At 43.9% G+C, this 26,991-nt stretch overlaps 1 protein-coding gene across 10 annotated transcripts in view; it reads left to right on the top strand.

The window, feature by feature from the left end:
- Window positions 1-26,991, top strand: part of FAM110B (family with sequence similarity 110 member B) — a 142,222-nt gene that overhangs the window by 61,590 nt on the left and 53,641 nt on the right. For 3 of the 10 annotated variants that reach the window (XM_086336908.1, XM_086336909.1, XM_086336910.1), the window contains one exon: window positions 12,489-12,577. The gene's annotated coding sequence lies outside the window, so the exon portion shown is untranslated. The other 7 variants (XR_015140845.1, XR_015140844.1, XR_015140843.1 and 4 more) reach the window with 6 other exon arrangements.

The following is a 26,991-nucleotide window of genomic DNA, read 5'->3' as shown; positions in this document are numbered from 1 at the left end:
CATGGACTGCAGCCTACCAGGTTCCTCCATCCATGGGATTTTCCAGGAAAGAGTACTGAAGTGGGCTACCATTGCCTTCTCCAAGTAAGAGCACAGTAGAAGCATTTTAAAGTTCAGGCAAGTTGACCATGCAAAGATAAAAACTACTCTCACTCTCACATTTGCCCCTAGACTTTTTCTCCATATATAGTCACAGAAATTTGTGCATATATACACAGAAATAATTTTAACAAAAGTAGGATAATATACATCGATTCAACTTTCACTTAAACTTCAACGATTCACTTTCACTTAGTCAGCTATATTTCCACTTAATAAATATTCCTCTGGAGTATAACTTTGAAATAGCTGCATTCTATTCCATTCATTTTATTTATACACCATCATTTATGTAATGGCTCTTGTTGAATGATCTTTTCTTTTTGCTCTATAATAAAGGATACTGTGATAAATTCTTTACTTGCATTTATTTGCACATATCCTGAATGGTTTGTAATTTAGCACTTGATCCCAACTATTTCTTTAGAATGAGTTTCTCAAAGTGAGTGGCCAGGGGTAAATGTATACACATTTGTAAAATTTTCAAGAAGTTTTTTCAGATTATCCCAGAAAAAAAGTTACGCCTGTATAAGGTTCATAATTTCTAGATGTTATTAATAAAGTCTTAACAGTATAGCATTTCCCATCTGTGTTGTATTCAGGGTATATGGTTATTTGTTTTTATTATCTAGTCCTTTTTCTTAAGAGGGTCAGCTTTTCTAATTACGTTAATACCATTTGGCCTGGATGTTTTAATTTTGCCATCAGCCAAGTGGAGAGAACTTAAATAACGTTTGCAATACGCTGAGCATTCCCTACATGTTTTCTGTGTATATTAACTCATTTTATTACACAGCATCATCATACTTACGGTACAGATGAGAAAATTCAAGCCTGAGGGACTTAAGTAACTTATCTAAGGTTGCCAGCTGGAAGGTGGCTGCTGTTGTTTAGTCGATAAGTTATGTCCTACTCTCTTCGCCTCATGTACTGTAGCCCTCCAGGCTCCTCTGTCCGTTTTCCAGGTAAGAATACTGGAGTGAGTTGCCATTTCCTTCTCCAGGGAATCTTCCCAACCCAGGGATTGAAGCCACATCTCCTGTGTTGGCGGATAGGCTCTTTAGCACTGGTTCCTGGGAAGCCCGGAAGATGGCTAGACTGGGATAAAAAATAATGAGACAAAAGGTGAGAAGCATATGATGGTATTATTCTAGCAATGTAATTCTCCCAAGGAGTATCCTTCAGGATGTAACCTCTGAGATTCTGCTGTGGCCCTTCTCAAGACAGCTACTCTTTGACCTCTGTTGTTATTGTAATTCAGTTGCTCAGTCATATCCAACTGTTTGCAACTCCATGCACTGCAGCACTCCAGGCTTCCTGTCCTTCATTATCTCCTGGAGTTTACTCAAATTCATTCTTTGGTCTCTACTGACTTTAAAAGTTTCATAAAGACCCCAAATGAATTTCATACCAAATTATTTTCTGTAGTTACACTTTTGTTTGGATAAAAGTCCAATCTTTCAAATTTAGTCATGTTAAAATATAATTATGAACATTCATGCCATGCATACTTGAAGTTCTTCTATGAAGCTCTTGCTTAAAATAGTAACATGCCTTACTGATGCAAGATTATATGTCTTGATTTTGGACAATACACATAGAATTGAATTCCAGAACTGGTACTGATACTTTATAGAACTGTTTACAACGGTAGAAAACTGCTTTTGACTGAAATGTGTAGGCATTCCACTTCAAGAGACAGAGCTGATATTTAGGACATTAATCCACTTATTGTAATTGAAGGTTTTGTAGGAATTATCCCATGGTCAGTAGAGGGAGTCTAATCTTGGGTCCTTTTGGGAGGATGGAGATTATCAATGAGGAAAACACATTCGAAACCTAAAAATGCCTGGTGGAGTTCAGGAAACTTGGTATGATCTGAGAATGGAAGGGAAGCTTTTAAGCTCAAGACAACTTCTGCCACCTAATTCATAGCTCTTATTAGATAATAATGTCTAAGTATTATTATTATATCTAATTATTGTTTGTTGTTATGTAGTCACTAAGTCATGTCCGACTCTTTTGTGACCCCATGGACTGTAGCCCGCCAGGCTCCTCTGTCCATGGGATTCTCCAGGCAAGAATACTGGAGTGGGTTGCCATTTCTTTCCCATCTAAGTGTTAGATTATAATAATTATTGTATATCAGATTTTAATAATATCTAATTATATATCCATGGATTAAAATTAATAATTCATTTTGTGTATGTGTAGGACCAACCATGTTGTTGCTGTTGTTTAGGTTCTAAGGCATGTCCTACTCTCTGTGACCTGATGGATTGCGGCACACCAGGCCTCCCTGTCCTTCACTATCTCTGGTGTTTGCTCAAACTCATGTCCATTGAGTCAGTGATGCCATCCAACCATCTCATTCTCTGTCGTCCCTTTCTCTTGTCCTCAGTCTTTCCCAGCATCAGGGTCTGTTCCAGTGGGTCAGCTCTTTGCATCAAGTGACCAAAGTATCGGAGGTTCAGCTTCAAGCGTCAGTCCTTCCAATGAGTATTCAGGGTTGATTTCCTTTAGGTGACTGGTTTGATTTCCTTGCTGTCCATAGGACTCTTAGAGTCTTCTCCAGCACCACAGTTTGAAAGCATCAGTTCTTTGGTGCTAAGCCTTCTTGATGTTCCAGCTCTCACATCCATACATGACTACTGGATAAACCATAGCTTTGACATGGTTTTAGTGAAAAGAGGAGCAAAATGGAATCACCAAGCTGTTGGCACTCAGGCTTTCCACACGCTGGCCCCAGGTGCTAGAGGCCAGAAGGAATGAATGAGACACAGCAGATGTGAATTATGTGTGTGTAAGTCTTTTGAGGGCTTCCCTGGTGGCTCAGATGGTAAAGAATATGCCTGCAATGTGGGAGACCTGGATTCAATGCCTGGGTTGGGAAGTTCCCCTGGAGAAGAGAATGGCAACCTACTCCAGTATTCTTGCCTGGGGAATCCCAGGAACTGAGGAGCCTGGCAGGCTACAGTCCAAAGGATCCCAAAGAATTGGACATGACTGAGTGACTAACAAATCTTTTTGAGGATTAGTCCTACACTTAAGGGCTTCCCAGGTGGCACTAGTGGTCAAGACCGCCTGGCGATGTAGGAGACACAAGGGACACAGGTTCGATCTCTGGGTTGAGAAGGTCCCTTGGAGGAGGACATGGCAACCCCCTCCAGTATTCTTGCCTGGAGAATTGCATGGACAGAGGAGCCTGGCGGGCTATAGTCCATGGGGTCGCAAAGTGTCGGACACGACTGAAGCACACGCAAATGCACGTGGGCCTCCACATAAAAGCTTTTTTATTCTTCTTCTACCACGTGATCCCTTACTCTGAGGCCTGAGAAGCAGGCTCACTCTCAGGGAAACAGGCATCCCTGGGCTGATCCAGTGAAAAACTGACCTGTGATAAAGCCATTTCAAAGTCCAGAGTACTGCCCTCTGTGGCCTACTGGGCAGGCTGAAGTGACAAATGGCCCGAGAGGTTGGGACCATGTAAATCTGTACTAGGGGGATACGGCAGACAGGCCCCAGGAAATGGGGAGGGGGTCCCTGGGAGACCACCCACCATCTTGGCACTGTGGTCAGGCATCGCTGACTCATGCCGTCCACCATGCCAGGCCGGTGGGTCCTAGGAAGTCCCTCCCCAAGCAGCTATGAGCTGCCCTAGATCGTCAGCATAGAGACGGTGCAGTGTGTTTCAGATCTTTGTACGGGGGTACCCAGGGCTTCTGTACCTTAATGTGGTGACAGCTACTGCCCAGGCAAAGCAAGCCTCGTGTCAGTATCTCCAGAACTGGCCTCCTTGCAGGACTCCTTCCTGAATCCTTATGTCTCCTTGCTCCCTGCTATTTCATCTCATTTCACCAGTCCTAGGAAATGAGGACCATTGGAAGAAAATGCTCTAGGTTCCCCCAGAAGAGTGCTAATAAGAATGATCAGCAGGGCTTCCCTGGTGGTCCACTGGTTAAGAATCTGCCTGCCACTGCAGGGGACCCAGGTTTGACTCATGGTCTGGGAAGATCCCACATGCCACAGAGCAACACGCACCATGCACCACAACTGCTAAAGCCCAAGGGCCCTAGTGCCTGTGTGCCCCAACAAGAGAAGCCACCGCAGTGAGAAGCCTGTGCCCCACGGCTAGAGAGCAGACCCTGCTCGCCGCATCTAGAGAAAAGCCCTCACGCAGCAGTGACGACCCAGCACAGCCAAAAATTAAAGAAAGAATGATCGGCAATTAATTGTTACCCAGTTTAGAACTAATATATGGGCTCTCAGTGTTGAAAGATAAGACCTAAGAAGGGATTATTGCTTCTTTCTCTTACAAAGTGTGTTTAATGTCTTACACCAAACAGGCATGAGACAAATTAATCGAACAGCTTTTTAAAAGTGCCCCTTTTTGAGCCAGCAGTCTGTTCCATGAAGAGGAAGGCAGAGCTGTTGGCATTCCCAGATGAATGCCTGCGAGTGGTACCAGGCTGGATGCTGGCAGCCTCCAGGGATCTGTGCCTTAGGCCAAATCACTGAAGCCAATTCCTCTTGGAGTTTCAGCTCCTGATAATGATGATGGCACTTTGATAATCCATGCAGGCGCTGCTGCAAAGTAGCACCTGGGACAGTCATTTAAAGAAATTTGTGTCTGTCATATTTTCTCACGGTTGGTGTCTACATCTACATTTCCACGGTTTTTCACTCTTTGATATATAGACCAGGAGTCTCTGTGCTTTGCTCTGACATTTATGGGCCATGCTGTTCCTTCCCTTGGATTATTCTCATACAGTTTGTGGTACCCAAAGAGGGAAGGATGAAGGATGCCCCATAGTAATTTTTTCCCCCCACAGCTACTAATTAATCTCTGGGAGGATTTGGTTCCTCACAGCAAATCATAATGCCAGGTGGCGCTAGTGGTAAAGAACCCGCCTAACAACGCAGAAGATGTAAGAAAAGCAGGTTGGATCACTGGATCGGGAAGATCCCCTGGAGAAGGAAATGGCAACCCACTCCAGTATTCTTACCTGGGAAATCCCATGGACAGAGGAGACTGGCGGGCTACAGTCCAAGGGGTCACAATGAGTCAGACATGACTGAGCACACACGTACTACTGCTACACCTCACAAACATTATGCATGTGCTAAAGGCAGGTGGAGCATGTCAGTGTTTTGTAAAAGTTTTCAAAGAAAAACCAAAACACAGCAAAGTTACAGAAATGAGAAGTTTGCATGTTATCATTGGATTGGAACTTGGATTGGTAGAACATATACCGATTTGGGGGAGGTACAAAAAAGAAGTTTTAAGAGATTTGATTAATATGATTGAAGACTGTTAATTTTGAGGAACATATTGGAAGAAAAAAATGACTTGAAGGGAAAATAAATAAATAAATAGATACAAGGATAAAAGTTGCATTTGACTAGCTAACCTCTCCGCTGTGAGCCCTTTTCACATAAATGTGTCATTTAAAATTTAATCAATCTCATCATTACAAACCTCAACTTATATTCCATTGAAAATACTTTTTCAGATGTATGTGGCTAGTCATTCAGTCATATCCAACTTTGTAACTTCATGGAGGCCCCACGAGCCTCCTCTGTCCATAGGATTCTCTAAGCAGGAATACTGGAGTGGATTGCCATTCCCTTCTCCTGGGGATCTTCCCCACCCAGGGATTGAACCCAGGTCTTCTGCATTGCAGGCAGATTCCTTACCATCTCAGCCACCAATGAAGCCCTTTTCAGATTTATAATAGCATTTAATCTATATTACAAATCATTCACAAAATGAAATTATAAACCCTCATTTCCCGACAATTCCTTTTGAGATTGGTTCATATAGAGTCAGCTGAGGTTAGTGAATAGTACATATCCAAAAAGAAGTAGGGGAAATAATGTTTGTTAGTACAGTGAATACCAGTAATGGTTCTGTCTGCTATCAAGTCTGCTCTTGGCTTGTCACCATTGATTACTTCTTTTTTAAATTTATTTTTAATTGAAAGATAATTGCTTTACAATATTGCTTTGGTTTCTGCCATATATCAACATGAATTATACACAGGTATACATATGTCCCCTCTCTTAAACCTCCCTCCCACCCCCTACCCTTTCCCACCCCTCTAGATTGTTACAGAGCCTTGGTTTGAGTTCCCCAAGGCATACAGCAAATTTCCGCCGGCTATCTGTTTTACATACGGTAGTGTATATGCTTCCATGCTACTCTCGCCATTCGTCCCACCCTCTCCTTCCTCCCCCCACCATGTCTGTAGTCTGTTCTCTGTGTCTGTGTCTCCGTTACTGCCCTGCAAATCGTTTCATCAGTACCATCTTTCTAGATTCTGTTCCCATTGATTATTTCTAAATGGTGTTTCTGACAAAGCTGTGCCCTGGAGAAGTTTAGATACTTCTTTTTAGAGTAGTCTGGTACCAGGAAAGGAGGGAGACACCGTGGTGTTGTGAAAAGATAGCTGCTATGAATAACAGCTTAATTTATAACTCGCTCTGTGCCAGGGTCCACGCTGAGCGCTGAGTGCTCACAGCTCCCAGCAATGATGCTGAAGATACTTCCCGCTATTGCCTCTGAGACTCAGAGACATCCAGTCACTTGCCCCATGTCACACAGCAGGGAATAGCGGATCCCAATAGCCTGGTTGTTGGAAACCGTGCATTTCTCCTATGCCTCTCACGAGATTCAGTTTCTGAAGCTATTTTTACCAAGAAATTGTGCTGTGGGCAGATTTCTTTAATTTTTTATTTTACAGTGACTTCTGGTCCCCCTTTTCCATATCTTGTGCTTCTGAATTATTATTCATCACTGTAGTCAAATTGATGATTTTTGACACCTTGATTAGTACATTCTCAGGATGGGTGGGAATTTACATGGTATTTCAAGCTATATTGAGAGACTAGTTAGCACTTTAGGACAAATAAGTGGCAAATTGCTTATCAAGGTAAATAAAAACTCCAATTTTATACCACTACCACTAATATTGTCGTACTACTGAATTTATTATTTATTCCTCCGTGCTAAAATCTGTGTTTATTTTTTTTTAATTTATTTCACTGAAGTATGGCTCAGATGGTCAAGAATCTGCCTGCAATGCAGGAGACCAGGGTTCAATCCCTGGGTCAGGAAGATCTCCTGGAGAAGAGAATGGCTATCCACTCCAGCATTCTTGCCTGGAGAATCCCATGGACAGAGGAGCCTAGCGGGCTGCAGTCCATGGGGCCGCAGAGAGTCATACATGACTGAGCGACTTAACACACTTACAGTTGATTTGCAATGTTGTGTTAATTTCTACTGTATAGCAAAGAGATTCAGTTATACATAAATATACACTTAATTTTTCATATCCTTTGGAATCTGTTAAGTTTATTTTTTAATTTTATTTTATTGAAGTATAGTTGATTTACAGTGTCATGTTAATTTCAACTGTACCAAAGTGGTTGTTATACATAAATATACATCTTCTTTTTCATATTGTTTGGAATATGTTTTTTTTTTAATTTATTTTGTTGAAGTATAGTTGATTTACCGTGTCATGTTAATTTCTACTGTACAGCAAAGCGATTCAGTTATACCTATATATATATACACATTCTTTTTCATATTCTCTGGAATCTGTTAAGTTGAAGGAAGCTGGTCATACCATACATTGATTTAACCACTCTTTGTTTCTCTAGATTGGAAGAAAAACAAGAATGCACTTTAAAAACCACTTCTGGTTTATAAGGTGACCCATCAATCCTCACAGTGACAGGAATCAAGATGATTTTGTCTGCAGGGTTTCATTTATTAAAATTTAATTTGCTCCTGCGCTTGGCTCTGGTCGCTCTGTGCTAGCAAACTAGCTATAATTAGATTAGCAGCCTGCTAAACGCTGGTGACAGCTGAGCCTCAGAGAGCATGTGCCGGATTCCGCCCCAGCCGCTCCTCATTGGTTGCCAGCCGTGCTGCTCGCCGGTTTGATAGGTTTCCACAGAACTCTTTATGCTGCATTGGAGACACGGATACAGAAATACTCCGCTGCGTCCTGGCCACGGCCGAGGTGCTTAGCTGGTAACGTTACAGGAGGAATCGGGCACCCAGGAGAAGGCGGTCGTCTTTGTTGTGAGAGCAGGGCAGTCACCGGCTGCTGAAAGGGCTCAGGGAAAAAGTTTCAGCTCATGGTAATTACTTTGCATCTTTATCTCGCCTGCAAAACACGGCCATGCATGAAATGAAGCATGCTCATCATGTCATCTGCTTAATTTGATCTTGCTTTTGTTAATATCACGCACCCCTCCAGCGTTCCGTCTCAAATATGCTCTCCCGGAGAAGGCTGAACTGGTAAACAACCAGCTTCTTCGTGCGGGAATCTTGTTTTTACCTGGATGCTAGAGTGCAAGTGCTGGGGAGCAAATCTTACTGGTTTCTCTGCTGTTTGGGGGAGCCCGACGCTGCATCCATTTAGGTGTCTCTGGAGGTGTGTTTTGGTACCCGGGCGACTTTGTTTGTACGGGTCCGGACTCTCCTGAATAATGAGCCCTGGAGGAGAGTTCGGAGAATCACACTTTAATTAGGACAGAGCCGTGGCCCTCCTGGTGTCAGCGCAGGGTCTCAGCTTCAGAAGTAACCTCTATTGTTTCTTCAAAGATCTGTGCAGCCTTCATTTTGGATGGGTTCTCTTTGTTTCCCCTTCTGTAGTTTTCATGAAGCCTCTTTCTTGTAGAGGATGTTTGCATATCCCATTCTTCCAGAGACACTGCAAGGTGTGTATTTGCCCTGTGCCAGACAGAATTTTTGACTCAGGCTTTGTTTAACAGGGATGTTGTTATGGGGAGTTGACATCACAGAAGGTGGGGTTCTTGCCACTTTGATGTTTGACAACATTTAAAAATTTCTGTTTGTGGTTGCCTGGATGATTTTGCAAATCAAACAGTAAATAATCTTGAATTCTGTAATAAAGATGTTGCATTGGGAAGGAGGAAATATTTAAACAGCCAAGGCTGAGCTTAAAGAAACGCAAGCAAATGCACTCCAAGTGTTTGCTTTTCAGCGTATCTAGAGTACAGCTACTCTGTGGAGTTCTATTTTACTGGGAAAGAGCCCCCTTGCCACTGTTTAGCCCCCAGACTTAAAAATTGATGTCCTCACTGTATCAGACGGTGGAGACCACAGAAACTTGTGTATTGAGTCACCAGTCACACGGCTGGCTGACTGCCACCATGCGTCTAGGATCGGTGGAGAACCCTGCTGGTATCTGAAAGCCGTCAAGAATTATCTCCCTACTCCTGAAAAGCCAGACATTGCCATTTAAGAATCTGGTTAAAATAATTGCTTTGAATTGAAGCTGTAATCTGGCTCAAGGTGTTCAGTGTGTTCTTTGGTGGAGGACAACTTCAGAATACTAACTGTGGTTTCCTCCCCACCCATACCTCCCAGCCCCTGCAAATTCCCTCCCTAATCCTTTCCTGGGGCATACTCTTTCTCCCACATAATGGTTTGTAAAAAAGAACAAGGAATATTGGGAAAGTTTGTCGTTTGTGGTGATAGGGTGTTGTCTGTAATAAGTTGGATGCGGTTCCTTGTCATCCGGCATCTCAGTTTTGAGATACTGTGTCTGGTGAGATGGTCAGTGGAGGAGTCCCTCTGCAGCCAGCTCTGACTTCCTCTTCGGACGCCCCGATAATGGAAACCACACCCCTGGTCACATCTCACCAGGTTGCGTAGAGGGGGCAGAGGGCATGGTCCAGTTCCTGGCTTTGCTCTTCCTCGCCTGCCTCTTCATTTTTGCCTGACCTGCTCCCTGTGCAGATGTGGAAAGTAACCTCCTACCCACAGACGGGCTTGGACCGACACTTGGGGAGGAATTAATTGATGTGATCCCATCCTTGTCTCTCCCCTTTCCTTCTCTGAATCTCATAAAACACTTCCTAAATTACCTTGGCCTTAGAGCATTCTAAGAAGTTGACTGTCTTAAAAGTAAATTATTGTTGCCCAACGTACTCCCTGTGAACCTCCCTGCGAGCATCTCGTTAGGCTCTGCATCACAGGAAGCCAAGGGAGGTAGTTCTGGCTGATGCTGACTCTCAGGCTTGGATCCTGAGACTTGCTGTGTCTAGAAGGAACTTATTAAAGATGTAAACATTAATATAACAGTGTGTGAATATTGTGTAGTGATTTACTATGATATCCTAGAAGATCTTTTAACATACACTAAAGGGGCATTTTTCTTTTCTGATAGCACCAAATAAATTGTTATTTGTGTTGTTGCAAAGTAACAAAATCTGCACTTTATCTTCAGATGAATCACATCTTAAGTTTTTTTAACTACAAGAAGGGAAATCTATGTATTTCTGAGATAAAGAAGTAAAAATTAGTGTCTGAGGCACTTGAACATTTTGTTCTTATAATTCTATAGCTCTTTATTGATGATTGACATTTCTGACCTACCAAAAATAGGTCTGTGAGCATGAACTAGAGTATAAAACATATAGTAATTTAAAAGTAAAGCATTACTTATATAAGTGATGCTTTGTAACTTTTTCTTTTAGAGTTTTATAATCACAGTAGGAAAAATGATAATCAGATTAAAAGTGAAAAGTCCTTCCATGTAAAACTTGATGTTCCACAAAGAAGCTGAAGTGAACAGGGTCTGAAAGTTCTAGTGGAAAGAAAGGAGGAATGGTCAGTCGACACCGTGAAGTGAAGAGCTGCAGAGTTGTACCTGCAGGTGGCTTTCTGGCTGGTTCCCTGGGCAACTCTGGTATCAGAAGCACTGAGGGAGGGACTTCCCTGGTGGTCCTAGGGTTGAGACTGTGTCTTGCAATGCACAGGACTTGGATTCAGTCCCTGGTTGGGGAACTCGGATGCCACGTGCCACAGAGCCACCAAGACCCAACACAGCTAAATTAAATAAATAAATTTTTTTTTTTAAAAAAAAGCACTGAAGGGAGTCTGGCATTATATTGCAGGGTTGACACTCCAAAACCTGGCCTGGAGACATTAGGCCTCTTCTAGGGGCTTCCCAGTTGGCACTAATGGTAAAGAACCTGCCTGCAGATGCAGGAGACAAAAGAGATGTGGGTTCGATCCCTGGGTTGGGAAGATTCTCTGAAGGAGGGCGTGGCAACCCACTCCAGTATTCTTGCCTACGAAATCCCATGGACAGAGGAGCCTGGTAGGCTGTGGTCCATAGGGTTGCAAAGAGTCAGACTCGACTGAAGCAACTCAGCACGCATGTGTGCACTCAGTATCACTTGTGGTCTTATTTGTGGTCTGTAATAAATGTCATAAATAGAAAGTATCATGTCTTTTCTTCCTCCTATTTTTGCTTCTCAGAATGCACACTAGATTGTTGCATGAAAGTATTTTTATTTTGATAGATTTATATCATGTGGGATTCTAAAAAAAAGTTTTAATATATCCAGTAATTTAAAAATGCATCCTTGGGAGTTCTGTGGTGGTCCAGTGGTTAAGACTTTGCCTTACAATGGAGGGGGTGTGGGTTCGATCCCTGGTCAGTTAGCTAAGAAACCATATGCCTTATGGCCAAAAAAACAAAACATAAAAAACAAGCAATATTGTAACAAACTCAATAAAGACTTTAAAAATAGTCCACATGAAAAAAATCTTTTAGAAAATAAAGAAATAGAAATGCTTCTTAAAGGAATCTCAAAATACCTTCCTAACTGTTGTGCTCTTAGTAATTCAGGGATAGCTTTTGAAACTGCCTGCATTGCCAGGAGTCATCATCTGCTACTGGATGCCTGTTGGTTCTTTTATTTGTTTAATTAGCTCTTTTATATACTTCAATCATTTATTTTGTATGTGGTCATTAAAGAGAAGCCCGTAAAACCTGGGCTTGGAATATAACACTTCTGTTTGACCTTACTATGATTAAGGCCTTCTGCTCTCCTTTTACATTTGATGGAATTTAGACAGATTTTCGGGGCTTCCCTGGTGGCTCAGTGGTAAAGAATCCACCTGCCAGTGCAGGAGATGTGTGTTTGATCTCTGGTCTGGGAAGATCCCCTGAAGAAGAAAATGGCAACCCACTCTATATTCTTGCCTGGAGAATCCCATGGACAGAGGAGACTGGTGGGCTACAGTCCACGGGGTTGCAAAGAGCTGGACACGACTTAGGGACTAAACAACCACCACCACCACCTTTACACTTGCTGTCTGTGGTTAAATATGTCCTTGCAAAAGTTGTCAAAGCAAGAACACTGAGCTTGTAAATGAAATGGTTATAGAAGAACTAGCGCAGTTAGGTTTACCTCCCTGTTTGTTACTGTTTTCTTTCAAGGTTATTGACCAAGTTTTAAAAGAATTGTCATTTTCTGTTACTGTGTACAGTTAATAGCCTGCCTATTTTTGTCAAATAGAAAAGCAATAGCCGTCTCTTTTTTGCCTCTATTTTTAGCTATTTCGTGCAGTGGAGAGTACTTGAAGGGAGCAAGGATTCCCTGCGATTCCTGCCTGCAACTGGGCAAACACTTATTCCCCTCTCAGGTAAGTCAACTGCTTTGTTTTGATCCATTCTGAGCAGAAGATATTGATTCTCTCTGAAACCCATGTCAGTATGGCACTAAGACAGAGAGACAGAGGTTTCAGATACTTTGCTATCTGGCAAAAAAAAAAGGCATTCTGCTATTGAGGTCCTGCAGGACCAAAAATATTGATAAGAGTAATGATGACTTCCTTTCCCAGGGGTTTCCATGTTGTTGTTGACATGTCTTCTGGCAGTTACAGTCTTTTAAGGGCTGTGTCATATTAATAGTTACTAGTAATCTCCCTCATATCTGGAAGTACATGAATTTGAAGACAAAATGAAATGAATGAACAGTGAGAAGCACTATGTACTTGGGGAATGAGGTGCTGCTTTCTGGCTGGCCTAATGCTGTGGGGCTAGCAGCAAGTACCCTGGGGTTTGCGACACAGAGATCTCTATGGGACAGCCTCCCACGGGAAGTCACGTCTAGAGGGCAGAACCTCGATGCCAACCAGGGGACAGGCCGAGAGGGTGGGGCAGGTATTGGAGGATGGAATGTTTGTGTCCATCCTGGGAAAGACTGAAACCAAAAGGAGAAGAGGGCGGCAGAGGATGAGATGGTTGGATGGCGTCACTGACTCAATGGACATGAGTTTGAGAAAGCTCCAGGAGATGGTGAAGGACAGGGAAGCCTGGCGTGCTGCAGTCCATTGGGTTGCAGAGTCAGACATGACTGAGCAACTGAAGAATAACACAACAACATAAAGGACATTGCTGGGTGCTTTGTCCCACGTCCACACCACTACCGGATTCCTTCCTGATGGTGAGCGTGGAAGCTTCCTGTATCCAGACACATCTTCTCATGACGGAGCTGAGGAAGTGGCTGAGCAGAGATCAGTGTCTAGGGGCTTCCTCCGCTTTGACAGAGGGACTGAGATCCCAGCATCACCAAATGAGGTTGGGGATATTTAGGAAAGAGAGGCAGCTCTCTGGTTAACACAGGTCTGCAGGGACCTGACAGGTGGTGAAAGCAACCCTTATGAAATCACTAAGTTTGAGCCTTGTGTCCATGTCTCCGAGTGACCACGTGCTTTGGTTTCATTGCCAGCCTTCCTCCAGCCTCTTTGCCAGCATTCATATGTAACACACCTTTTTACCTGGACAGCATACCACGCATTTTATAGTTGTTTATTATTGCATCATGCAGAACTTTATTGGGTAGATGGTGTTGGCCTCCAGCAGTCTCAGCATCTAACTCAGGCTGACAGATAAGAATCAGCTCCTACCTAGTGGAATTCTACAATGTGTGGAAAGAGAGATTCAAGAAAAAGCCAACAACACGTATCAGTGATCTACCCTGAAATCCATCAATGTTATCACCATGTCACCTTATCCCAGATGTGAGAAGCTCTGACATGAAAGCCTTGGGCTCCTTTTGGCTGGAGGAAACTCAGCGTCTCCTGTTCCCAGCCCCCAGGTCATAGAAAGGCACCTGCTCACAGGTGGGTTTTATGGAGGTTGCCTCCAACAGAGCCTGTCTTCCCAACTCCACTTGTTCTAGGAACCCACCCCTCTTGATTTGCACTCAAGTGCAGAGTTTTCTGGAATATGAGACTTTCAAGTGCTAAAAGCAGGACAAGTCCCCAGCAACAAGGGGCGTCTTCATCCCTCTTATGATTCCCTGTACCATCCCTCTCCCCTCCACCCAACAGCTGGCTCCTGACAGTAAGGGAATTGGCCGCCCAGGTGACGCAAGTGGTAAACAACCTGCCTGCAGGAGACAGAAGAGATGTGGATTTGATCCCTGGGTCGGAAGATCCCCTGGAGGAGGAAATGGCCGTACCCTTTAGTATTCTTGCCTGGAGAATCCCATGGAGGAGCCTGGAGGGCTGCAGTCCATAGAGTTGCAAAGAGTCAGACACAACTGAACACACATGCACAGTAACCAGGAAAGTACTGGGCATGGGAGGCGGAGTAGACACAGGTGTAACAGCTCCTCTGCTTACCGGCTGCTGGGCATGGGAGGCGGAGTAGACACAGGTGTAACAGCTCCTCTGCTTACCGGCCCTGCCAGTGGCTTTCACCTCAAGCCTCAGTTACCTACATCACAAGTAAGAATACAGACACACTCCTAAGGATTTGGGGAAGGTCACATGGCAGCCACGGGAAGTGTCAGGGCAAGTGTAGGCCTGGAAGAGTAGGGCCACTCTTCCTGCCTCCTGGATAGGCTGCCTGGAGGAGATAGTGAGTTACCTTCACAGACATCATTGTCTTTAGCTTTGTCAGTATTACTGTTTGGCCAGATCTTGCATCGGGGAGATGAGAAAGGAGTCAACCCTGTCAGTCATTAACACAGTGTCGCCACGTTGTAAGCTCTGGCTCTGGGCCCCTGTGTCTAATTCTCAAATAATGCCAAGTCACTGTGTGCTGCTGCTGCTGCTGCTAAGTCGCTTCAGTCGTGTCTGACTCTGTGCGACCCCATAGAAGGCAGCCCACCAGGCTCCCCCGTCCCTGGGATTCTCCAGGCAAGAACACTGGAGTGGATTGCTATTTCCTTCTCCAATGCATGAAAGTGAAAAGTGAAAGTGAAGTCGCTCAGTTGTGTCTGACTCTTCACGATCCCATGGACTGCAGCCCACCAGGCTCCTCCATCCATGGGATTTTCCAGGCAAGAGTACTGGAGTGGGGTGCCATTGCCTTCTCCCATTGTGTGCTAGTTACTTTAAATTGTTTTTGTATCAGTTTTCTCTTAGCTAAGCTAGAAACAGACAAAAAGTACTCTAGAGATTGCTATGAAAAGCATAGTTTCTGTCTTATTGTACAAATGTTTTCAGTTGTTTTAGGCTATTTTCACTTGTAAAGTTTGTTAAAACTTTGTTCTTTTCTGAGTTTACAAATGCCAAATAAGTCGCCTTATGAAGAATATGTATTATTATTGTCATTAACATTTCTCACCACTCCTCGATGGGTTCATTTAAGATTATTATGTTTTAAAAGTACAAGATGGGTCTTTTTTTTTTTTTTTTTTTGAAAGTGGTCCCTTCTTTAAGGAAACTAAAAGAGAAAAGGCAGGCATAAAATGACCTTATCATGTTCTTTGGGTCAAACGGTTGAGTGTTTTCAGCCTAGAAGCTCAGTGCTCCTGTGTAATGTGTATGTGAGTCACTTTTCTGGGGACACATAGCCACCAACCTTTGTGCATTATTCATGTGATTGAATTTCAGGAAGTAAGTTATAATGTTCCCTTTGGTTGTAGTTGCTTGTTATCTTAATCAAACTTAAGTAATTGATAAAGTCAGTCTTCTCCCAGAAAGTCACCTTTTTCAAAACCTCTCGGGATGGAGTTTCGTTCCTTTAGAGCATAAATGCTGGGGACTTGAGATTGCTGGCAGCAGAAACAACCTTGCACGCTTGTTTGTGTGTTAAATGGCCCTGACCGGGCATACCTGCTAGCTTTCCACATCGCTTCTTCTCCATCTCAGTGTCTCACGAAGCTGGTCATCTGCAGAAAGGAATCTAGTTCTTGTCCCTGACTCATCTACCTTTCATGCCCTCATCTCTGACTTCTGCCTTTTCCCACATCAGCTCTCTGCCAGGCGAGTGACTCTGACCGAGCTCAGGTTGCACCAGGCCTGTCAGGTGGCTCCTCGAAACTGGCAAGGCTGACCTTGAGCAGGTCTACTGGGGCCAGGGAGAGCCGGCCGCCAACAAGAACCTGACCTGGCTCGCTGCCTTTTAGAAAAGAAGAGGGAGATGGGGAGAACCTCTGGAAATAGCAGCTGGGATTTCAGTTGTTTTATTCCTCTCATAAAAATTGTATAGACTTTTGGGAGAATAGAAATAGGGATATTCCCCTCTCCAAAATAAAACTCTAGGACTTCCCTGGTGGCCCAGTGCTTGAGACGTCACCTTCCAATGCAGTGGGTGCAAGTTCCATCCCTGGTCAGGGAGCTAAGATCCCCCATGCCTTGTGGCCAAAATAAAAAACATAAAACAGGAGCAATATGGTAACAAATTCAATAACGACTTTAAAAATGGTCCACATAAAAAAATCTTAAAAAAATATATATAAATAAATAAAGTTTATTTATATAAACTTTATTTATAAAGTTTATATATATAAAGTTTATTAAAAAAATCCTCTATTTGTGAGGATTTAGCACACATTTCGAAGAAGGCAATGGCACCCCACTCCAGTACTCTTGCCTGGAAAATCCCATGGACGGAGGAGCCTGGTGGGCTGCAGTCCATGGGGTCACAAAGAGTCAGACATGACTGAGCGACTTCACTTTCACTTTTCACTTTCATGCATTGGAGAAGGAAATGGCAACCCACTCCAGTGTTCTTGCCTGGAGAATCCCAGGGAAGGGGGAGCCTGGTGGGCTGCTGTCTGTGGGGTCGCACAGAGTCAGAAATGACTGAAGCGACTTAGCAGCAGCAGCACACATTTATTATGAAATTCAAGAAGCCACTATTGATTGCAATTTAAATTATTAAATTACCAATTAAGTGATTTGGCATACTTAAAATGCTCTTTTCTTAAATGAAAGACATATTCTGTAGGTTGCTGTGTGTATAGTTTGTTGTTCATTATTAATGTCTGTTACATTGTAAGTCAGTTCATTGTCAATGTAGTTTTTTTCTGCAAGGAGTAGCAGAAAAGTTAAGGCTGTTGTCTATGGAAGGCCTGCTCTGGAGCGGGGGTCACAGCCCCCCTGCAGTCTTCACATGTCCTGTAGATTAGTCTTTGTGGTTTAGACAATGGCACAAGAATCAAAGAGGTTAACCTCATACAGAGGGTGACCATGTGACCAGACACACGCTGGGTATAACACCCAGGTCCACCTTGACTCTTTTGTCAGACCCCAGACCTGAATATCATTGCTTACTGATAGAGTCATAAATGGAATGGGAAGATTGGTTGAGGAAAATTGGGCTATGGGGAAAGGGGTGGGAAGGTTTCCAGAGAACACAGCTGCCTGGTGGAATATTATGAGACCTTAGAAGCCAGAGGCTTCCCTGGAGGCTCAGTGGTAAAGAATTCACCTGCAGTGCAGAAGATGCAGGTTCAATCCCTGGATTGAGAAGATCCCCTGGAGTAGGAAATGGCAACCCACTTCAGTATTCTTACCTGAAAAATTCCATGGACAAAGGACCCTGGCATGGGCTACATTCCATGGGGTTACAAAAGGGTCAGAGATTACTGAATGACTGAGCATACATGCTGGAAACCAGGCCAAGTTCTCAATGAATAACAAAAGGGAAGAGGCCAAAAAGTCAAGTGATAAAGAGGGCGTCAGAGCAGGTGCATGAGAGAGAGAGGAAGACACCTTCAGAGTGATCAGACCCTCCTGTCTGGTCTGTTCTCCAGCCTGCTGGGTGTCTGCTGCATCACTGTGATTGAGAAAGCATTTGTGTGTTTTGAATACTGACATTCAAAACCACATGACACTGCTCAGGACTGTGTGATCCTTGAGCACTGGAGTATCCTCTCCACGCTGGTCTTTCTTCAGTAGCCCAATGCTGTGGTCTCAGTGGGTGTGTGTCCCTCCCCAGATTCCTACACTGAACTCTGGGTGGCTCCTGTGATGGTGTTAGGAGCTGGGGCCTCCAGGCAGTGCTGGAGTCCTGAGGGTGGGGCCCTCCTGAATGAGATTAGTGCCCTCTACAGAGAACGCTCCAAGGAGAAGCCCCACCACTTCTGCCATGTGAGGACACAGTGGGGAGGCTGCAGCCAAGAAGAGATCCCCACCAGAACACAACCATGCTGGCCCCGTGATCCTGGATGTCCAGCCTCCACAACTATGGGAAATAAACATTTGTTGTTCATAAGCCACCCAGTCTATGGCATTTGATATATGTATATAATATATACATATTATATATATAGTAGCCAAAACATAAGTAAGACACCTAGGATAAAGGTAGTTGCTATATAATACAGGGAGCCCAGCCTGGCACTCTGATGGCCTAGAGGTGTGGGGTAGGGGGAGGGGAGGGAAGCTTAACAGGGAGGGGATACATATGTATAATTATGTCTCAATCACATTGCTGTACAGCAGAAAACAACACAACACTGTAAAGTAATTTTCTTCCAATTAAAAACTAAATTTAAATGGATAAGAAAGCTATGGTACATATACACAATGGAGTATTACTCAGCCGTTAAAAAGAAAACATTTGAATCAGTTCTAATGAGGTGGATGAAACTGGAGCCTATTATACAGAGTGAAGTAAGCCAGAAGGAAAAACACCAATACAGTATACTAACGCGTATATATGGAATTTAGAAAGATGGTAACAATAACCCTGTGTACAAGACAGCAAAAGAGACACTGATGTATAGAACAGTCTTATGGACTCTATGGGAGAGGGAGAGGGTGGGAAGATTTGGGAGAATGGCATTGAAACATGTAAAATATCATGTATGAAACGAGATGCCAGTCCAGGTTCGATGCATGATACTGGATGCTTGGGGCTAGTGCACTGGGACAACCCAGAGGGATGGTATGGGGAGGGAAGAGGGAGGAGGGTTCAGGATGGGGAACACATGTATACCTGTGGCGGATTCATTTTGATATTTGGCAAAACTAATACAATTATGTAAAGCTTAAAAATCAAAAAAAAAAAGATGTAGTTAAATATTCATTTCTGTTATTTTGTTAGGTACTGGGTTCACAGATAAAACAGAAAACCTGAAAATCCTCCTAATCTGAGTTTCTTCTTTGGGGACTTCCTCCTATTTGGCAGAGGAGGTGAAATTCTTTCTTGCACCTGGTCTTTTTGGGGTGTTTGGACAGACTTACTCTTGTAGGTTCATCCGAGCCTAAGATGTTGGATCTCTTGCTTTTACTTGAGTCTCATGGGCCTGATGCTCCGAAAGACAGACTTAGAGCTGGGCTCAGCAACATCCTTTGTCAAAGAGAAGCAGCTTTGACTAGGACAGTCAGTGGAAGGACCCTCCTCTGGACCAACGGAACTCATGGTTCTTTACCCCATGTGCACACAGAGGCATCAAACCTTGCCTCCCTGTGTCCCGAGCATTGGTATTGTCATCTCTTTGTCACCAAACAGCTCCATTCCTAACTTTGCCATTTGCTTGTCAGCTTGCCTTAGTCTTTGCTCTCAGACCAGTCCACTTAGTAAGCAGAAAATTCTGAAGCCCTGTTTTCTTCTTGTTACTTACTGCTCCAAAATCCTGTTTCTTTCTGGTTGTTGTTGTTTAGTCACTAAATCATATCTGACTCTTTTGCCACCCCATGGACCCTAACCTGCCGGCTCCCCTGTCCATGGGATTTTCTAGGCAATAATACAGGAGAGGGTTGCCATTTCCTCCTCCAGCGGATCTTCCCAACCCAGAGATCAAACCCAAATCGCCTGCATTGGCAGGTGGATTCTTTGCCGCTGAGTCACCAGGGAAGCCCTTCTTTCTGGTTACCTTTCTGGTTACCTCTGACGTTACCTATAAATGTCAGAGTGAAAGTGAAAATCCCTCAGTCGTGTCCAATTCTTTGTAACCCGATGGACTGTAGCCTGTCAGGCTCCTCTGTCCATGGAATTCTCCAGGCAAGAATACTGGAGTGGGTAGCCTATCCCTTCTCCAGGGGATCTTCCCAACCCAGAAGTCGAACTGGGGTCTCCTGCACTGCAGGCAGATTCTTCACCAGCTGAGCTACCAGGAAGCTTGGTAATTAAAGCCACTTCTCAACCGGGCTACCCACCTTCATCTAAAGTCAATGTCCATCTCTCTCCTCCTGTTCCCCACACATTTTGCTCATCAGAGTTTGTGAGCTTTTCCTTGCCTGGAATTCCTTATCAATTCCTGTCTCCCAGAGTCTGGGAATTACTTTGAGGCCCATTGTAAAACTTACTTTTTCCATTAAAAAAAAAAAAAAGAGGCTTTTGAGCAAAATCCAAGAATTTTTGCCAGTCATTCATTCAAATTTTTTCACAATTAAATATATACCAGGTACATTTATGAATAGTCTTGAAATTATTTTTTTGCTTGAAGTATTTATATGATTCTCAAGTTCCATGGCAAATTGATATAAAATTTGTCCCTTAATGCAAAGACTTCCCAAGCTGTAAGAAAGTGAAAAACAAGTAAATCAGAAAGAGAAAAACAAATATCATATATTAACACATATCTATGGAATCTATAAAGATAATGCTGATGAAACAATTTGCAGGGCAGCAATGGAGACGCGGACATGGAGAAGAGACTTGTGGACACGGCGGGCAGGGAAGGAGAGGGTGGAACAAATTGAGAGAGTAGCATGGAAACTTAGACATTACCATATGTAAAATAGATAGCCAGTGGGAAATCGCTGTGTGACTCGGGGAGCTCAAACCAGTGGCTGAGACAACCTGGAGGGGTGAGATGGGGTGGGAGGTGGAAGGGAGATTCAAGAGCCAGGGGACATAGGTATATCTATGGGTGATTCATGTTGATATATGGCAGAGAACAACACAGTATTGTAAAGCAATTATCCTTCAATTAAAAATAAATAACACTGCCCAGGCTCTCAGTTGTTTGCTGTTTATTAAGAGCAGTGCCATACAAGCCACCCCTGGTGTCCACATGGCACACCGGGAGGACGTGGGCTGGGGCTGAAATCCGAGAAGAGACTGCAGGTTGTTTTTGCTGCATTAGTGGAGTTCTGTGTCCTGATGAACTTCCTGGAGAGGGAAGAAGCTATTTATCAACCCAGGAAGCCTGCCACGAAAATAACAATTTTATTCACTAACACAAAATGGAAAGCAATTGTCAGTTCTTAAATGTCCATAATAGACTGACATCTAAATAGACATGTGGAAACACAATCAAGAGAAAGATTACAGCATCTCCTCTGAGAGGTAAAACAGACCCACTGATAGCAAGAAGCTCAAGTAGAAACTGGATCAAGATCCCACTCACTGTGGGGCCTGGATCAGCGTTCCTCTCCTGTATGGAGGCCCTTCTTATCCCTAAATCTGCTTCTATTCACAACTTATATTCTGTGTACTCATGGTGCCTCAATCTGTGAGTGCAGGCAGGTCCTTTTCTCATTCTTTGAGGACGTGTTGTTATTGTTGCTTGGCTGTTAAGTCTCGTCTGACTCTTTGCCACCCCTGTAGGCCACCAGGCTCCTGTATCCATGGGATTTCCCAGGTGAGAATACTGGAATGAGTTGCCATTTCTTCCTCCAGGGATCTTCCCAACCCAGGGATCAAACCCATGTCTCTTGCATTGGCAGGCAGATTCTTTTACCATTGAGCCACCAGGGATGCCCACCTGAGGACATAAGAGTGCTTATTGATCTGGTTTGTGTTACAGGAAGTTGCCTCTACTAGTTTCTCATAGATTATAAGAGGTGTAAGGGTGGGAATTCTGTGTTAACTCAGTGTGTCTTTAGAACCCAGCACAGCCTCTAACATGATAGAGGCCTGAGAACAGTTTGTGGGCTTTAACGGAACTAAGGATGTTCTGCACGTGTAGAGGGTGGTTGTAGGTTTCTCGTCTGCTGCTGTGCGAATGTGACGTGTCTGCAGATATAGGCCGTGGCCACGTGGGGGTTAGCAGGGCCAGCGGCCCAGGACCTATGTCTGTTATGTAACGTGCCGCATTCTGCTTTTGTGCAGCTGTTTATTCCTCGCTGCATTCCTAGCGCTGCTGGTTTGCACACATGGCGTTGGTGTCCGTCAGTTGTGTACAGGGCTCACTTCACTGCGGGACATGCCGCCCATCTAAGGTGGCCTCCAGGAGTGAGAGTGGAGTCTGGTGCCTCATTTGGGGCCTTGAAGAGCAGCTCTTTTATTCTAAACATTCTTCAGTCACTAAGCATTCGAGGAAGAGATACTCAGTACGATTGAGAAAAACTGTATAAACCCGTGACCTTAAATCTCCCATTAAGAAGCAGGAATTGAAGAAGACACTTTATGCCAGCTCTGCAGCATTTTAGGGTTTCTCATTGTACTATATTAATGACACTTGACATTATGTGTGTTTGCAGTGTGTCTTATTAATCTTAAGTACGACTGTGTTTCAGAGCACTTTTTGATAATTAGACATTTGCATCCAATCGATCTCTTATTTTTAGTGCTATTGAAACCCACTTTGGAAGTGCTACGTGAAGTGTTCTTAAATTTTAAACTAATAAGTAGTGACTTTATTGGCACTTAGCCATGTCTGTGAGTAGGACGGCCGTGTGGTTCTGAGGGTATGTCGTGGAGAGTGCGACTTCTGTTTTCTGCTTGTGCCTTGTTGCCGTGATGTATACAAACGGCCTCCAGATTCCAGTCTCCTCCCAGGTCAGTAAGGTGATGATCTTACCAAGGACCAAAGAGAGTGAAGTTCTCGAACGCGTTTTGGAGCCAGAGCATTTCGAAGTGAAGACACGGGCTTGCTAATGGATGGAAAGCTGCAGAGTGTAAGGAAGTATGTGACGTGGCACAAGTAGGAGACTGTGGAGCTGGGGCTGTGCCTGGCATCTACCCAGCACTTCCCAGCAGCCAGGCGTGGTGCTAAGTCCCTCGTATGCATCACCTCCTGAGGTTCTCACAGCACATAGTTGTTGAACAAAGCAGGTAGATTCCAACCCTGGTTTGGGTGCAGATCCATCCTTCTCTCTCGATTGTGCTCACTTGTGTCCAACTCTTTGCAACCCCATGGACTGTAGCCCGCCAGGCTCCTCTGTCCATTGGATTCTCCAGGCAAGAATACTGGAGTGGGTTGCCGTTTCCTTCTCCAGGGGATCTTCCCAACCCAGTGATCAAACCCACGTCTTCTATATTGGCAGGGGAATTCTTTACCACTGTGCTACCTGAGAAGCCCCATCCTTACCGACGTGCCAAAGTGTGTCACGTGTGATGTTTTTGCTGTGCTCGGTGTTTCTCAGACTTTGGAAGCAAATGTGTTTTTCCTTCTTAGGAAGCATATTCTTTTAGCAGATTAGATGTACTGAAGGCTTCTCTGACCACAGAATCCCCTTCAGGCGAGTTTATCATGTGGTAGCCCTGAAGGCACAGTGCTGTCCCTCAGCTCTGTCCTCACTGTAGGGCCAGAATGCCGCTCCTGTCCCCCACCAGGGATACGAGCCATGGGCTTTGTTCCCAGCCCTCTGACTGCAGGCTCCTGATCAGCAGTAGCCATTTGCTTTCTTCATACAGACTTACACATTTTACCAAGCACTTTCACTTCATCCGCTTGGCGATGGGGGAACTGTTATCCTAGCATTTCGAACGAGGAGGCAGACGCCTGAGAGACAGTGACACTTCAGAGTAGCCTGTCTCACGCAGAAAGAGCCAGGATACAAGCCCTTCTGTCTCCTGCTCCATCCTGGCTCCAAGACCAGATCTCAGATCTCTGCTGAGACCAGCACCTCCTGAGTCCATCGTAGAATGACTTCACCTTCGTCAGTGGTTTTTGAACTCTGTTTCTTCAAGTACTGGGAATATGAGGCTCTGCTCCATCCCAGACCCTCTGCGTCTGCCTGTGTTACATATTGATGCCCCAGTGATCTCAGCTTGAGGAAAGCTGCAGCTGAAAACTGCCTCAAAGACAGCTGAGTCCCAAAGTTCTTACTACACCCAAAGTTCTGGTCTCTAGGAGCCAGTGCCAATTTTTTGAAATATCAATGAAGTTGATATAAACATGAATAAATTATCAATAGTAAAATGTTGGGCTTCCCTGGTGTCTCAGACAGTAAAGAATCTGCCTGCCGGTGCAGGGGACATAAAAGACACAGATTTGATCCCTGGGTCAGGAAGATCCCCTGGAGGAGGACATGGTAACCCACTCTAGTATTCTTGCTTGGAAAATCCCATGGATAGAGGAGCCTGGCAGGCTACAGTCCATGGGGTTGAAAAGGGTGGAACATGACTGAGCAATTAACACTTTCACTTTCACCTGCTTTATACCTGGTAGAGTATGCTAGGATTACAAATAATTTCATAATTAATAGTAAGGGATAATCACAACTTTCTGTTATTCCATTAAAACGTTTTGCCTGCATATGTATGTTCAGAGTCTGTATGAAAGGCCAGATTTTCTAACCTCCCCAGGGTCACTCCATGGCTGTCTTCATTATTTTACCCACTTGCTGTATTCCCAGTCCCTTCAGGGCCCAAATGATGCTTTCAAGTCATATATCTAGTTTAGAACTCCTCTAATAAAATGACATTTCCAGACAGAATGTGCCATCCTTCACAGTTCACTTTTGAATTCGATGAAATGGTCCCCTTTCTTTCCATAATGCATTGTGTCCTCTTTAGTCTTAGAAGAGATTTGAGGAGAGGGACTATATATGCTTCTTTTTATAGGGCTTCCCTGATGGCTCAGACAATAAAGAATCTGCCTGCAATGAGGAGACCTGGATTTGATCCTTGGGTCAGGAAGATCCCCTGGAGAAGGAAGGCAACTCACTCCAGTATTCTTGCCTGGAGAATTCCTTGGACAGAGGAGCCTGGCAGGCAGGCTACAGTCCATGGAGTCGCAAAGAGTCAGACATGACTGAGCCACTAACATATTCATTTTCATGAATACGAACACTTACTTTAATAAACCAATTTCTATTTCTCCCATTTCTCAGATTTTAGAAAGGTTTAAACATGATTCTCTCTTGATTGCGTGCACTGAAATTTGTGTGCAAGTTTCGAGAACACTGAAGCCAGTTCTGAGTTAGGCCCTCGTCCTTGGCCAGCCCCCTCCTTGGAGTGTGAGGAGGGGCTGCAGGAGGGGAAGTGATATTTTGTCCCCAGAACCATGAAGGACAGATTTTTTGGCCTTCACGCTAGGTCTTGGATCAGAGGGCTCCCAAGGTGAAACCCAGGCACGTCCACTCGCTGCCTTGTAAATTTGATTGCTTGTAAATCTGTGACATTTTCCCTTGTAACAACAGTTTTATCTTCTCATGGACATAAATACTGTCTCTGATAGCGGCGGAGTCTGGTGCCATGAATATTCCTTTAGCAATGGTGAAAACTCTGTAATAAAGCTCTGAGGTTTTAGGATGACAATGAAATGCTCCAACAAAGGGCAAGGACAAGCTGAAGTAAAACCTTCACAGACGAGTGGTTTTATTTCACATCAACTCTCTGGTTCCGATGCTGCCATCGGAGGCTGCCTCCCTGCCTTGTCCCCGTGAAGCTGGGGGCTTCAGCAGGCAAGGATCATGAAGGATTTCATCACTTGAAGGTCATTGGTGGCTAAGCTGTGATTTCTGCAGTTCTGAGAACTTAGAGATCTCTCTCAACCTGGTCCTTTGTGTAGGGCATGTATTTAGTTGTTTAAGGGTTATATTTGACTGCTGCCTCCCTCGGCAGTGGTGCTGAAAACATGGTGTCTTAGATTCACAGTCATTTAGTTTTGTGACTTGATTTACTTTGGGGTGTCTTGATTTTATGGTTTTACCCTTCCTCAAAAAAGACATAGTAGAATCTGAGCTCAAAGCCATAATCTTCTACTACTCAAGATACATTTCTTTCCCTGGTCATTTTTATTTTTATTAGCACTTGTGATCACACTTGGCAGTTATTCTATTTGGTGTGATAAATGGATTACAACCAAAATAAGAACCAAAATAACTGTGTTACCTTGAAAAGACACTCGCTTGGAGCAACACTGTAAACCTGCTAACATTGTAATGATATGACACAGCGTTAGAGAAACAGGTGTAGTATGGAGACATTGATAATAACTTTTACTTCTGAATGAAAGTTATTCATTTTAAAAGTCACATGGCCCTTATTTATTTTTAGATCAGGAGATCATCTTTTAGAAAAAAAATATATTTCATAAAAGTAAAATACTATTGAAACAATTTTTTTTTTACTTTAGAAACGTAACATTTCTAAAATTGTGATTGATCTTTTAGAAATTTTTGTTTGTTATACCTGATGTATGATTCTGACCTTTTCCCAAAATGTGTCACAGTTTAGCAAGATTCAGCTGCAGTGAACTTGTTTTGTTCAAAAGAAAGGCTGAGGTCTGTGCACACTCTTAGAAAGTCAGTGTTTTCCTCTCATCATTTATGTAAGGTTGACTTGAGTTCTTCCTCACATGGCCTAGCAGAGGACATGGCCTGATTTGAAAAACATTAACAATACTAACAACAGCTGTGCATTCTGCCTCCTTTTAAGGCTCTACCTGGATTTTCTCACTTGATCCACACCATGTGGTTCAGATCCCTGTATCAGGAGGAAAATGAGACACACAGGTCCTGTCCCCATGGGACTGCTTTCCCCTTGGGTCCATGACTGTAGGTCTGGTTGGACCCTTGTCCCGCAAGTAAACACTGCTTTTGGGTGGACCTCTGCAGAGGGTTAGAGCAGCGCCCGTCTAGAAGTGAGCTCCAGAAGAGAAGAGAGAGGGGTATTTTCATACTCACCTCTTTCATACTCACCTCTCCAGCCAGAACTGCCAGTGAAACAAAGCAAGTGGAGGCCTTTCTTTCTA

This window comes from Bos grunniens, chromosome 14 (genome assembly GCF_055505025.1).
Source record: "Bos grunniens cultivar Pamir isolate PY7600 chromosome 14, Bosgru_T2T1.0, whole genome shotgun sequence".
Taxonomy (NCBI): Eukaryota; Metazoa; Chordata; class Mammalia; order Artiodactyla; family Bovidae; genus Bos; species Bos grunniens.
The sequence above is the reverse complement of the archived record's forward strand: the minus strand, read 5'-3'. Positions and strand labels throughout refer to the sequence as shown.